We start from the raw sequence: 12,147 nt of genomic DNA, 5'->3' as shown, positions 1-12,147 counted from the left end.
ACAGCACTCTTGCTAATGCAGCCCAGTATGCAAGAGACCCTCTTTACTGCAAGGGTGCACTGCTGAGTCGTGTTCAGCTTGGTGTCCACCAGCACCTGCAGGGCTTTCTCTGCAGAGCTGCCCTCTAGCCAGCTGGCACCAAGGTTTTGCATAATGTATACTGGAGGAATAAGACGGGAGTGGCCATTTCTGATCATATAGAGGATATCTGTTCCCAATTTACTCCAAGGTGAACCCCTTACCACTAAAAAGTTCAGATCTGAGCTTGGATCTAAACTTCTTCCATATTACTTTGATTCTTTTAAGCTTTAATACTATGGACTGGTAAGGAGGGGAATCAGCCGTTAAGGTCAAGAAGAATGCTTGAAATTAGGGGGTACAATAGTTGGTGGAAGTACCTCCAAAAACATCCACAAAGCTTTTTAATGAACATTTCTGATGCTTGAAAAAGCTATTGTAATAAAATTCATGCTTCTTGGTTTGTCCCTAGGAGGTGGAGAGATGAGAACTGAAATCAATGTGAATCCCCAAAAGAAGTAGAATAGAAAAGTACAGTAAATAATCTCTTGTAATATGATACTACATTCTAAAGGATGTTCCTTCACAGAGCAAGACAGAATGAAACAGGAGTAGTGGAGAGATCCTAGATTCTCTGGCAAGCCACGAGAAAAAAATGGTGAATTAATTCAGGAATCTCAAATTAAATACAGATAATATGACTGCTGGAACAGTGAATATGATAAAGTTAGAAAATGCCAAGAGCTCCACGTGTTCCAGTAACGTTGGATGTAGCATTGGTTTAACACTTTCTTATGCACTTCAGTAAGTCTCTAATATTTGCAGATCCGTAATTCAATCTCAACTACGGTACAACAGAGTTGTAATGGAACTATGTTTTACTGTGTAATTCAAGTCTGAAGACAGGGGTCTTTGCATAATTTCCAGTGCATGTATTCCTAATAATCTGAAACTGCAGTACAATAGATATAACGGGAAATCAACAAAACCTCAGTAAAATGACATTAGAGCCTCACAGATAGACTATTCCGCAGTTGTAAAGCAGACATGCAGGCATCATATTTCTCATAAGGATCGTTAAAATTAAATTAGAAACACTTCAAAGATAACGAATCATATTTTGCTGTAGTATCATCTTGGTTCCCTAGGACTTCATCACCTCTAGAGAGAAAATTTCTCATATCCACCAAACTATGGAAATTTTCTCTCCTTTCTAAAGTTTGTCCTGTGGTACCCATGAAATACTTCTAGTCTGAGTCACTGACCACGTTTTGGGTCATAACTCTTTGCTCTTTTTCCTTCTGACTCCATCACATCAACATCAGCCATGGGTGGGCAGCTGTGATCTTGTAACACTTAGCACAGAGGGGCGCATAGGTGTGATTATGGCTCCTCATGAACCTGCAGTCACGGGCTACAACACATATGTGTCTTTGTTTTCATGCTTTAATCTGTAAAATTCAGATGCTTCTCTAACCAAGCAGAGCACTCAAATAAGGAATTTCTGTCTTCTAATATTCTATCCAAATAATACAATGTCTTTAAATGTGGAATTAAAAAAGCAGAAGGACAGTTTAGACCAGTGTTTACCAACTGCACATCTCACAGCTTGGCCCAGAAAGAACTTCAATTAGGGCTGATTGCAGATGTTGAAACAGAGGTAATTAAAAAAAAAAAGGTATGAGAACCTTGGGGAAATTAAAATGAAAATGAAACTCCAAGGAGCTAAATTAAATAACTACGAGACTGTTAAAGAGGTAAAGGGAGTGAGTAGGAGGCATTTGCAAAAGAGTTTTGGGGGATGTTGTACCTGGACATTTGATGGGGTGTTACAGCAGAGTCTTAACAAGGACGAGGGCTGTGTTGTAGCTCAGCACTGAACTGTGTATAAACATGCAGCCCCTGACTCCGACCTGCCTTCGAGCTGGACGACCATACTCAAGCACCCATCTAAAGAACAAATTGAGAACCTCCGAGCCTGGTTGTGCTCGGGAGGCAGAACCGCCGCTGCACTCTGCCTCGCTAACCTTGCCCTGCTTTTCTCCTTGCAGCTGCCTGTCTTCTGAGGGTTGTTGGAGCTGTATTGCAGCTGTGAGGCCTCGGCTACCTGCACAGGCCTTAAGGCAAGAGGGGACCACTGCGACTATGTAGTCTGCCCTCCTCTGTACCTCAAGGTAAACAGCTTTGCCCGATGGTTCCTGCAGTGACTCTGAGCTCTGTCCCCACTTCCAAACTTAGCCTTGCCTCTCACTCGCAGTTAAGCTCTGGGCAAGTCCTTTGGTCTCTTTTTCCCCATCCGTCAGGGTGGGTGTCCAAGTGACATCCATTTCAGGGCAGGAATGATCTCCTGTGGGTAGTATGCTGTATGCAGCATGGTGTGGCCCCCTCCCTTTCTTCTCCTTGCCTCCGGGGTCAGGACCTCCAGGTGTACATAATATGAATAATAGAGTTGTTTCACAAGAGGGAAAATCCCAAAAGAAATGATGCAATTACTGAAGAAACGAGCTGGAAAGAGTATTTGAGCACAGCTGGTTGTTGCCAAGTTTCCCACAGAAGCCAAACACAGCAGCGCAAGGTGTCTCAGTGGGGCAGAAGTCCCCCGGGAGGTGTCCCAGCAAGACCCACGTGGAGTGGCTTCAAACAGCCCCACAGAAGCAGTCCTGAGCTCTTCTGCATCCAGGCCTGCTTGCTCTTCTGTGTCCAGCTGGGGAACGTGGATGCACAGCTGATGGGCAGAGAGTGAGGTGGTAACCTGGGATCCTGCCCCGGACACCCTAACGAGATGTTGTCTAAAAGAGAACATTTGCCCCCTGCAGCGTTCCCTGGGCCTGTACCAGCTATATAGAGACTCTCTCATGTGCACCAGCATTTAGCTGTGACCAACGTATTAGCTGTCCGGCTGAACGAGGAGCTGATACAGTACGGCCGGGGTTCTGTGGCCTTGCACCGTTGGTTCCTGTGACTTCAGACACATGGGACCCCGTGTGGTCGGGGTTAGGTGTTTGACAGCAGCGTTCAGATGCCGCTGGGGACGTTGTCCAGTCTTCAGGAGATGTTGAACCAAGAAGGCTGTTGGGCTCTGACCAAGAAACTTTACCTTCCTGTGAGGAGAGATTGAAGATTTTTTGGGCTAGTCCTATTCTTTCCTGTAGGAATGAGAAAGCTGAAAGTGTCTGCAAACAAACTATTGTAATTTGTGTGCTATCCGTTTAATCTCAAGCTCATGAGTAAAGTCTTTGCAAACACTTGTGATATCTCAGTGGTTTGACCCCAATGAATCAAAGCATTTATTACTCCCTGTACAGAAGGGTGTTTTAAAAAATTGCTTCAAAAGCAGTTTTTTCTACTTTATTTGATATTCTTGAGGAAGTCTATCTTTAGTAAAAGGCAAATGAAATTCGAAAATTGATCAGATATATTTTTCTCCCTTAGAAACAAGAAGCTTAAGGACTAAGAGGGAAAAAAATCCTCAAAAAGAAATGAAGCACATAGATTTGATAACCCAAAAGATTTAGAGGCAATATATGTACAGCCTTTTACAGATAAGGCTTGAAGCAAGGAAAAGTAAGTCCTCTTTATTTCATCAACAAAGACTTTTTCTGGCTCCAGCTTACGTATCTAATAAGATTTTGCTTTCCAGTCTCTGTTTTATTAGTCCCTCTCTGCTCACTTTTGCCATGCTCATGCTGATGTACTTCTTGTATTTCTACCTTCCTTTCCTGCTTTATATCAGCCTGAAATTCTCTCCATCATCTTTATTGCACATAAAATAGACATAGGTTTTCCAGCTTGCCCTCCAGGCTCATAGCATTTAGTGAGATCAAAGCAATAAACCTCCTCTTGCCATTATTCTGTACTTTTGTTTCTTGCAACAGGAAAACTAACCAGAGTGTTTTGGTTTAGGTCTTACTAAAGAACTATACATCCTCTCAGTCCTTCCGCAGAGACACAGACTGTCATCTCCATCTGATGCCAACACATCTCCCTAGATAGCTATGGAAATATTTATGGAAGCAGTTCTGCTGTGTCATAAAGGATGGAAGAACTGGGACCATAAGCTGGTATTTCCCTGCTCTCACTGGCTCACTCCTTTACGCTCAGATTCTCCTCTTTGTGTTGTTAGTGTCCAGTGCACCAAATTATCACATCTGTCGTTTCTCCAAAAGAATATGTACATGAAGAACACCTTACTAAGCATGAAAGCAATGTCCCTGTTAAAGTTTTATCCCTAGAGTGGATGACAATGTGGTAAATACATTTGAGAGATTTCTGACCCTGTGTATATTAGGAAATTACTGAGCATCTTTCCAACCTTATCTGCCTTCGCCCCAGTCTGAACTAGTTTGAATGTCACTGCTTTAGTGTATGTCCTGTTTCACACAGGTGGTCATTGAAGCCAGGTGTTACAGGGTTTCAGGAATAATGTTTATGTCTGTTCTAGGTTGATGAGAGGCTAGCATGTTTTTTTGGTCTCCTTTCAAGCTTTATGAGCCTTTCCTACACACATTTCAGCCCTTATGTTTTTGAGCTAGGCTATTGCCCTGGATACCTTCTCCTCCATCTTGCTGCAGACAGTGACTGAGTTGAGGAGAGAGAGTGATTTGCACTAATCTTACCATATAAACTCATTTATAATTCCATTTTTGTGGCCCTGCTGATAAATTCCGTAGTGTTTAAGTGCTAACCTACCACTTGGTCTGAGGTGATTTATTAATGAAGCTTTATCACTTGAAGTAACAGGCTTAATTTGTGCACGCATGGACTGTGGTGTGCAGCACAAGCAGACAGGTATGCCGTTGTTCATGCAGGTAGCCAAAAAGCTGTGCTCAGGATGCATGTACATTTCTTTCAGGGATTTGATCACTTCAAATCAAGTTTTATTTTCTTATTCTTATCAGGTTCTTATCACTGCTTCTGCTTTAGGCTAAAATCACAACTAGTAGCAGTCATGCTGTCAATTTTGCCTTGTAAGTGTCATTAGTAGCTGGTTTGGGGGAAGAAATTACAAAAAATGATTAAAAATCCTGCTTATCTGCTAGCGTCTTTCACTCCCTGCTTCATGTACGGCCAGAATAAAATTTCAAAGCATTTGAGGGGTGGTACGAATAATAAGAAGTAGCTGAAGAAGAAAATGGAAAAGAGGCAGGTAGCTGTGCCTTCCCAGGCTGGATTCCCTCTCCGTCCATGAGTGAACGCCTTTACGTGGTTCCCCCCCGTCTCTGCCCTCAGCTGCGCAGTTGGCTCTGTCTCCTGGTTGACCAGGTGTTGACTCTTCTGTGGCCATGCTCTAAGTGAGGAGGCAGAAATGTCTAATAAATCTCTAATAAGACATGGAGGAGGAGGCCCTCTGAAGAGTTAGATATCCTAATCTTCACTAGTCACTCATTCCCTGTACGCTCAGCGGAAAGGAATAGATGCCTCCAGAGAGAGACTCATGTGACTGCCCTGGCAGTTATCGTGGGCTGCGATGAATTACTCCTGGGATGCTTTATTCTCTACATAGACTGGAAAGGAGACGAGGGTGAGAGGCTTAGGCAGAAATATCTTGGGTTTAGATGTTTCCATGAGGGACCTAAACCCTACCTCATTCAGTAGTGCTGATTCAGGACGGGGCAGCAGCATTTGGTGGGGAGAGGGCTGTTGTTAGGAGATGACTTTTTTCCTTCTCTGAAGTCGGTGGTCTAATTTCCAAAAGAAAGTTACTATATTCCCAGGAAGGTAGCGAGAGGTGGGTGAGGTGTCCAGTAGAGGGGCTTTCTCTTCAGCAGCTGCAAAGTGGGGGCACTCCACTGAAATCAATGGCCTCCTGCAGCTCTGCCATATCTGTCATTGCTACATAGTTATGTTCCTTTACTTCTGCTAAATTTTATCAAATTGCTTGCTCACATTTCATTCATTAGAATTTCCTTTCCTACCATTCAGCCCAGGGAACCAGCTGCATCGCTATTCCTCCCAAGTCAATAAATGTAGCTTTGCTCTTTGACCTTTAAGACATCTCCTTTCCAAGTTACCATTGCCCTTTTGCACCCCCCCGTCCTGCTGACCTGGGAGATGGAGCAGAGCAATGTGCTAGGAATGATTCAAGCAGCCGATAGGAACACAAAAGCGGCAAACATCAATTCACCAAGGGGGATTAAATGCTGTCACAAGAGTATAATCAATCATAAAAGCCATTAGCCGCAAGTGTTCGGCAGCCGCACGGAGGTTATGGCCGCTGTACCCTAGCAAAGGAGGGTTTCACCTCTCCTCTCCCCTCCCACAGGGGGAAGCGCACAAGTGACCAAAGCCACACGTGAGAGAGAGCGTGAGGAACACCTCACCTCTGGGATTTGGCATGTTTTGACTCTGCTGCAGTACGTTAGTTGCCACACGCTGATCTTGCTCAGCAAGAGCCTAAACCTACCCAGCACTCAGTGTCTTCAGCACACTCTGGGCTTCCTGGGAGTTGAGGGTGCTTTGACTGTTAATGACTAAACCCAGACGGACCATGGTGGTCGGTAATGGTGAAGTGCAGAAGGACAGCACAACCAAAGGTGGGCACTGTCCGTCTCCTGTCCCCCAGGCTGCAGCTTCTGCTGTTTTGGTGTGAATCAAGAAAAAACGGGTCATGTCGTCTAATTGTAGATATTTGACTTAGGTGCTGTCTCAGCTATTGCTTGCTTTTCTCCATAGGCTGAATAGGTTTAGCTCTTCTGAATAGCACTCAGGTAGGGAGAGCAAATGTTCCTTATACAGTTTAATCTGAAGATTTAGCAGGCTCATTTGGCTCTGAGCACATCTGCTCTGCTACCTAGTCCTGTTTGTGGGAAAAAGTGCGGCAAAGAACAGCCAGCTAACAAATAAAGCAATTCAAGAGAGGTAAAAAGTATGAAATGTCTAAAAAGGATTATCTTCCATCCTCATAGATAAGACAAGGGACCCAAACTACTGGTAGAACTATGAACATCCCCCAGGGAAATGGGAGAGATAGACCCTTAATCAGTTCCAAGTTTTAGCATTTTGGTCATTTTTCAAAAAAGCAGAGATTGTTTAGTTATCGTAATACTCAAGGTTGAGCCTACAGTACTAGATTATCCTTTTTGTTGATATACCTAGGATTTTTGAGCTCCAGCCATCTACTTTCTGCTAGCTCGATCCTGACTAGCTCACTGGTTTGGTTTCCTTCCCTGTCTTCTTTCCAAACAGGCAATGCAGTTTCATTTTTAGTGAATTTATCTCGAAAGATCTAGTCACCTAGCAGAATGGTCCCTTAACAATTTTTTTCCTCTGCTCTTTCCACTGCCGGAGGGAAAGCTCTAGGGTTTTAGTTTTTTTAACTTGTGTCCAAAGCTGTCTCAGAGTTGTAAGGCAAGGGCTGGCAGGATGTAGCATACCTGTTTGTCTAGGCAGCTGGGGGAGTCTGCTGCCTTGCCATTCATTGTCTCACGCCAGAGTCTGATATCTGTGTGGTTGCACAAATGGATCCATGCGCTTCAGTCGGAGTGCTGTGAGGAGTGCTATCTCAGCCAGAAGATTGCCGCTGCAAGAAAAAAACAAAACAATTTTTGATAAAAATCTCTCTGAAGCTGTAACCAATAAAGATCCAACCTGCTGCTCTGCAGGCGATATGAACAATGAGAAATCCCGAGGCACATACAGCATCAGTCACTAGAGCTTCCACTGATGACCGTATTTCTGATTGTATCAAACTGAGTTGTAATGTTTTAAAATCTTGTTTGAAGTTTCACATCTTTTGGGAAGTTTCAGATATTTTTGGAAGCATTCATACTGCAGAAAGTCATTTCCCTTCTTCCAAATGGAATATTCCCATATCTGTTTCTATACTGCGTGACTACGCTGTCCTTTTCCAAATGAGAGGAACCTACTAATGCAGGCAGAGCTGCTTGGTTTAGAGGTGGTTTATGTTATTGTTAACAATAACATAGAGTTATGTAAAAATCATAATCAAATGATTTTTTACAAGCCATGGTCTGGTGCTGACTGTGTTTGTGCCGTTTCGCTCCTCGTGCAGTGGCCCACACCACTTGGGTACAATTCACAGAATCAGCCATATGCCAGCGTAATTTAAACTCTGCATTTCATTTCAGACTAAAGAAAAAGGAATATAATTATATATCAAGAAATATGTAGTACTTGCAAATTTTTCTAACAAATTAAATTTACTCACCATTTTTCTTTAAAGGTGATTCTCAGCTAGAACCACTTGATCAAAAGCACAGACATTTCTGGGAGGCTTGCGGGCTATGCTTCCCTATGGAATTAGATCACATCCAAGCTTAAAACACACGTCAGGGCTGGATTTAAGTGCTGACTCCTACTCAGTGCGTGAGTCCCTTTGGGTGTGCTGTGACAGATGCCGCTGTCACCGCAGGGCTCGCTGCTAGAGGACAGGGAAGTGCAGAGGCTATGGCAAGCAGCAGCAGGTCCCACGTGGGTTCGAGACACGTTAACTCACCTGGCCTGACAACCAGGAGCCCCACAAACAGAGCCTTGTTATGTCTTTCTGCGCTCAAGCAAATGGGCAGAGCTGACTGCCACCATTTCCATCCTGGAGAGAAGCCAATGGTGAGGGCGGTGCATCACCCCTCACCTCCAGCATGTCCAGGTTGGGGCAGTTTTGTGGTCAGACTTACCGGGCAACTAATGGGAATTATAATCAGTTGATTGCAAATAGGCAACAGTGGAGCAGCAAAGACAGGATCCACAATATAAATTTATGACTAATGAACTTTGTGCATAACACTTATCATTAGTGGGACAGGCACATAACTGATAGTTCAAGGTAACAATAAATCACTCCCAGGCTTTGCAGCACCAGTCTGATTGGCATAAGGGTAAAATAAAAAATTACCTCAGCTACAGGCTATACAACCAGCTCTAAATATCTCCAGGAAGGGGTCATGCCTGGGACAGGAAATCAGCCTCACGTTAACAAACCTGAGGCATTTCAAAAAGTATCAGCACCTTAATTATTGTTTCTTAGTCATCCTCTTCGTTATTTTCCTGCACAAGGAGAGAGATATTTTCATTGAAAGCACTGGTTTCCATTGAGCCACTCGAGTTTTGGTTTGCTTAGTTACTGTCAGGCCTGAAAATTAAAGCTAAATTAGAAAAGCAAAAGCCAATGTAACTAGCCTTATGTCTCTAATTAAAGTTGTTTTGATCATTCTTCTGCCGAACATTTATTTTAAAGTACTTTTATCTTATTTTTTAAGGACAATAGAACATATGATTTTTACAAGGCATGGTCTGATGCTGACTGTGTTTGTGCCATTTCACTCCTCGTGCAGTAGCCCACACCACTTGGGTACGATTCATAGAGTCGACCGTATGCCAGCGGAATTTAAATGCTGCATTTCATTCCAGAGTAAAGGAAAAAGACATAATTCTATATCAAGATAGGCAGTACTCACAAATTGCATGTAGAGGTTAAAGAAAAAGTACCATTGACCTGGTTGTTCAATAGATTGTATTGGACTAGGGCCACCTGAGTCTCCTTTCAGATACAAATGCAACACTCACACCCAAGCTATTACACTGCTGCGTAGGCCAGAATAAATTAGCTAAGCTTCCACTACAAGAGACAATAAGAGTGGAAAAGAAAGCGCCAAAGATGCCGAATCAGCCACACTGTCTTAAACATTGATTTCGAGTTGCCAGCAAGATGCAGGGTAACTACCATACGGGATAATTTAGGGAAGCTACTTATGAATTCTGACTGATGTCATGGAGTTGTGAAATTGCTACATCTTTTTTCAATTCTGCAAATGAGCATCCAACGTGGCTGCCAGGGACAATGTCTCAGGTGCCCTGTTCACATATAGAGAGGAATTATTGAGCTCCATGACTGCAGGGATGCTTGGACAACGTAGGCTAGCAAGGTCAGCTGAGGTCTCTTCCCTTGCCACCTGAAGGGTGTATTGAGGTTGGAGAGCTGCCGAGCACAGTGAAAAGCCTACGTTGGGCAGCCGAGACATGAACAGGTTCTTCCCGAGCAGGACTGGACGTTGGCTCCGTCCTCCCAGCCTGCTGCTGCCTGAGGCACCGCGGCAGCACGACCTCCCTGCCACGGCCTTTCACAAAGCCCTCTGGGACCTACGGGGGCAAAAGCATCCCTAGGAGACTGTGCAGAGGCCACATCGGTCCAACAGACTCACTCTGCTTCATCCAGGCAGGACATCAGAGGGATCCCAGCCCTTCTGCGTGTCGGTTTGTGAGTGTGTGCACCCTCAGACCGCAAAGTGGGCTGTGTCTGTACTTACTGTCCAGCCACCGAATGAAAACAAACCAGGAAATGAAATTTCCACTGGAGAGGAGTGTAACTCCAGGCTTGACTTTTAGAAGCTTAACAAGGTGCATTAATTACCCCCTCTGCCAAGGATAAATATAGACTGGCTGATATAAAATTATTTTTGACTATTCCATGCATCCCAAGCAGCCGTCACTTGTCTACATCACGGTCTTTGAAGTTTCCAGAGCTTCCCATCTGTCACGCTGTTCTGCCATACCTCGTTACCCACCATGGCACTGGGGAGTTGAACGGAATAACTGGGTGAAGTTTCTGTAGCCCTTGGAAAGTTATGATGCCAAGAAGTGTTCCTGAAACATTTGGAAATAGTGTAGCCAACCAGCTGTGATCTCCAAGTTCTCTGCAGTTTGCCTGTCACTAGGTCTAAGGCAAACATACAAAAGGCAGAACAAGAACACAAACCTCCTGAGGTTGCAAACTCAGTAATATTTGGCTGTGGATTTTCCATTCAAGCCCATCAGTATTTGAATCGCTGATCTGTTTGTCCCCTTTAAAGCAACCTACTCTACCTGTAACCCTCTAATTGCTACAAAAACACTCATTCACTCTTGAAGCTCTCGGTTCTGTGCAGTCGCCAGATACAGAGTTTTTCTCACTACGTCTCAGCCGTGAAATGTATTTGCAAATAACAACTCTAATTAAAGCTGGCATTTCTCAGTCACTTCTGGTGCCAGTCATCACGCTGGAAATGGCACCATTTATTATACAAGCAGTCCAGAATCCCTCTGCGAGAGATTGTAAGTCAGTTCATTACAGCCCTAATGCTGCTTTCTAATCTCCTACAGTAAGCAGCATCCCTGCCCATGGTGGAACTAATATCATTTTTCATCCTTGTGGTCACTGTTAGCAGCAGAGCAAGAAATGTCAATTCTAATTACAGCATTTATTTACACATATCTCTCCTGCTTTAAACTGAGAGACAGACTCTCATCGCGTGGGGTTCTTTCGGTTCTATTTAAGGAGAAACAGGTATAATTCTTGCCAAACGGAGTAAATCTCTTATTAATATCTGGTTATATTTCTTTTCAAAGCAAATAGCTTTAACCAATGACCTATTTAAAAAATGAGAAAATTAGATTTTTTTTTACTTCGATTTCAGGCTTACTAAACAGGTATTCCATTAAATCTGGCATTTCTCTAGTATGCTCCTCTTGTAATCCCTGTTTGCTTTTTATTTCCGCATGTATCGCTGGTTCTCTTTATGATCACAGTAGACAATACTAGTAAGAGAATAACAGATGACCTCTCTGGACAACACACTCTAAGAAACATTATCTGAATTACGTTTCTGCTCTTTAAAAGCCAGCTGTGATCTAAGATTTCAATTTCTTTTTTTTTCCATAGTGTTTCTTTTTCCTCTGAACAGCCTTCCATTTACTTGTCCTCATTTGTTTCCATTTCTTAGACCATCTAATACTTCTTTTCTTTCTCCTATCCCCTTTTTGTAGTTCTTTTAATGCCATCAGTCATCATCAAAGAATTGTGCCAGTTTACAGTAGTTGGAGATCTCATACCATGCTTCTTATTTTTTGTGTCACTGGAGCAATCTTTTGTCTTACTTTTTATTAGCTCCTTTGCCTCTACTTGGACTGTGGTAGTCTGCCATGGATGCCTAGTACTCTCTCACCTTTGCCCCACGCCAGAGATTGCATGAGATCATCAGGAACGAGAGAACAACAGCTGCTTATTGCACTCTCCAGTTTTTCTCCAGTAAGAGCTGATTGCAAAGCGGGTGTCCCCATGGACCTCATTCATGTGAGTAGTTCCTCTGAACTCAGTGAGATTTAAAGCTAATAAAATCATGGGGCTCTCCGGGCAAC

This window comes from Struthio camelus, chromosome 2 (assembly GCF_040807025.1).
Source record: "Struthio camelus isolate bStrCam1 chromosome 2, bStrCam1.hap1, whole genome shotgun sequence".
Lineage (NCBI taxonomy): Eukaryota > Metazoa > Chordata > Aves > Struthioniformes > Struthionidae > Struthio > Struthio camelus.
This window is presented reverse-complemented; position numbering follows the sequence as displayed.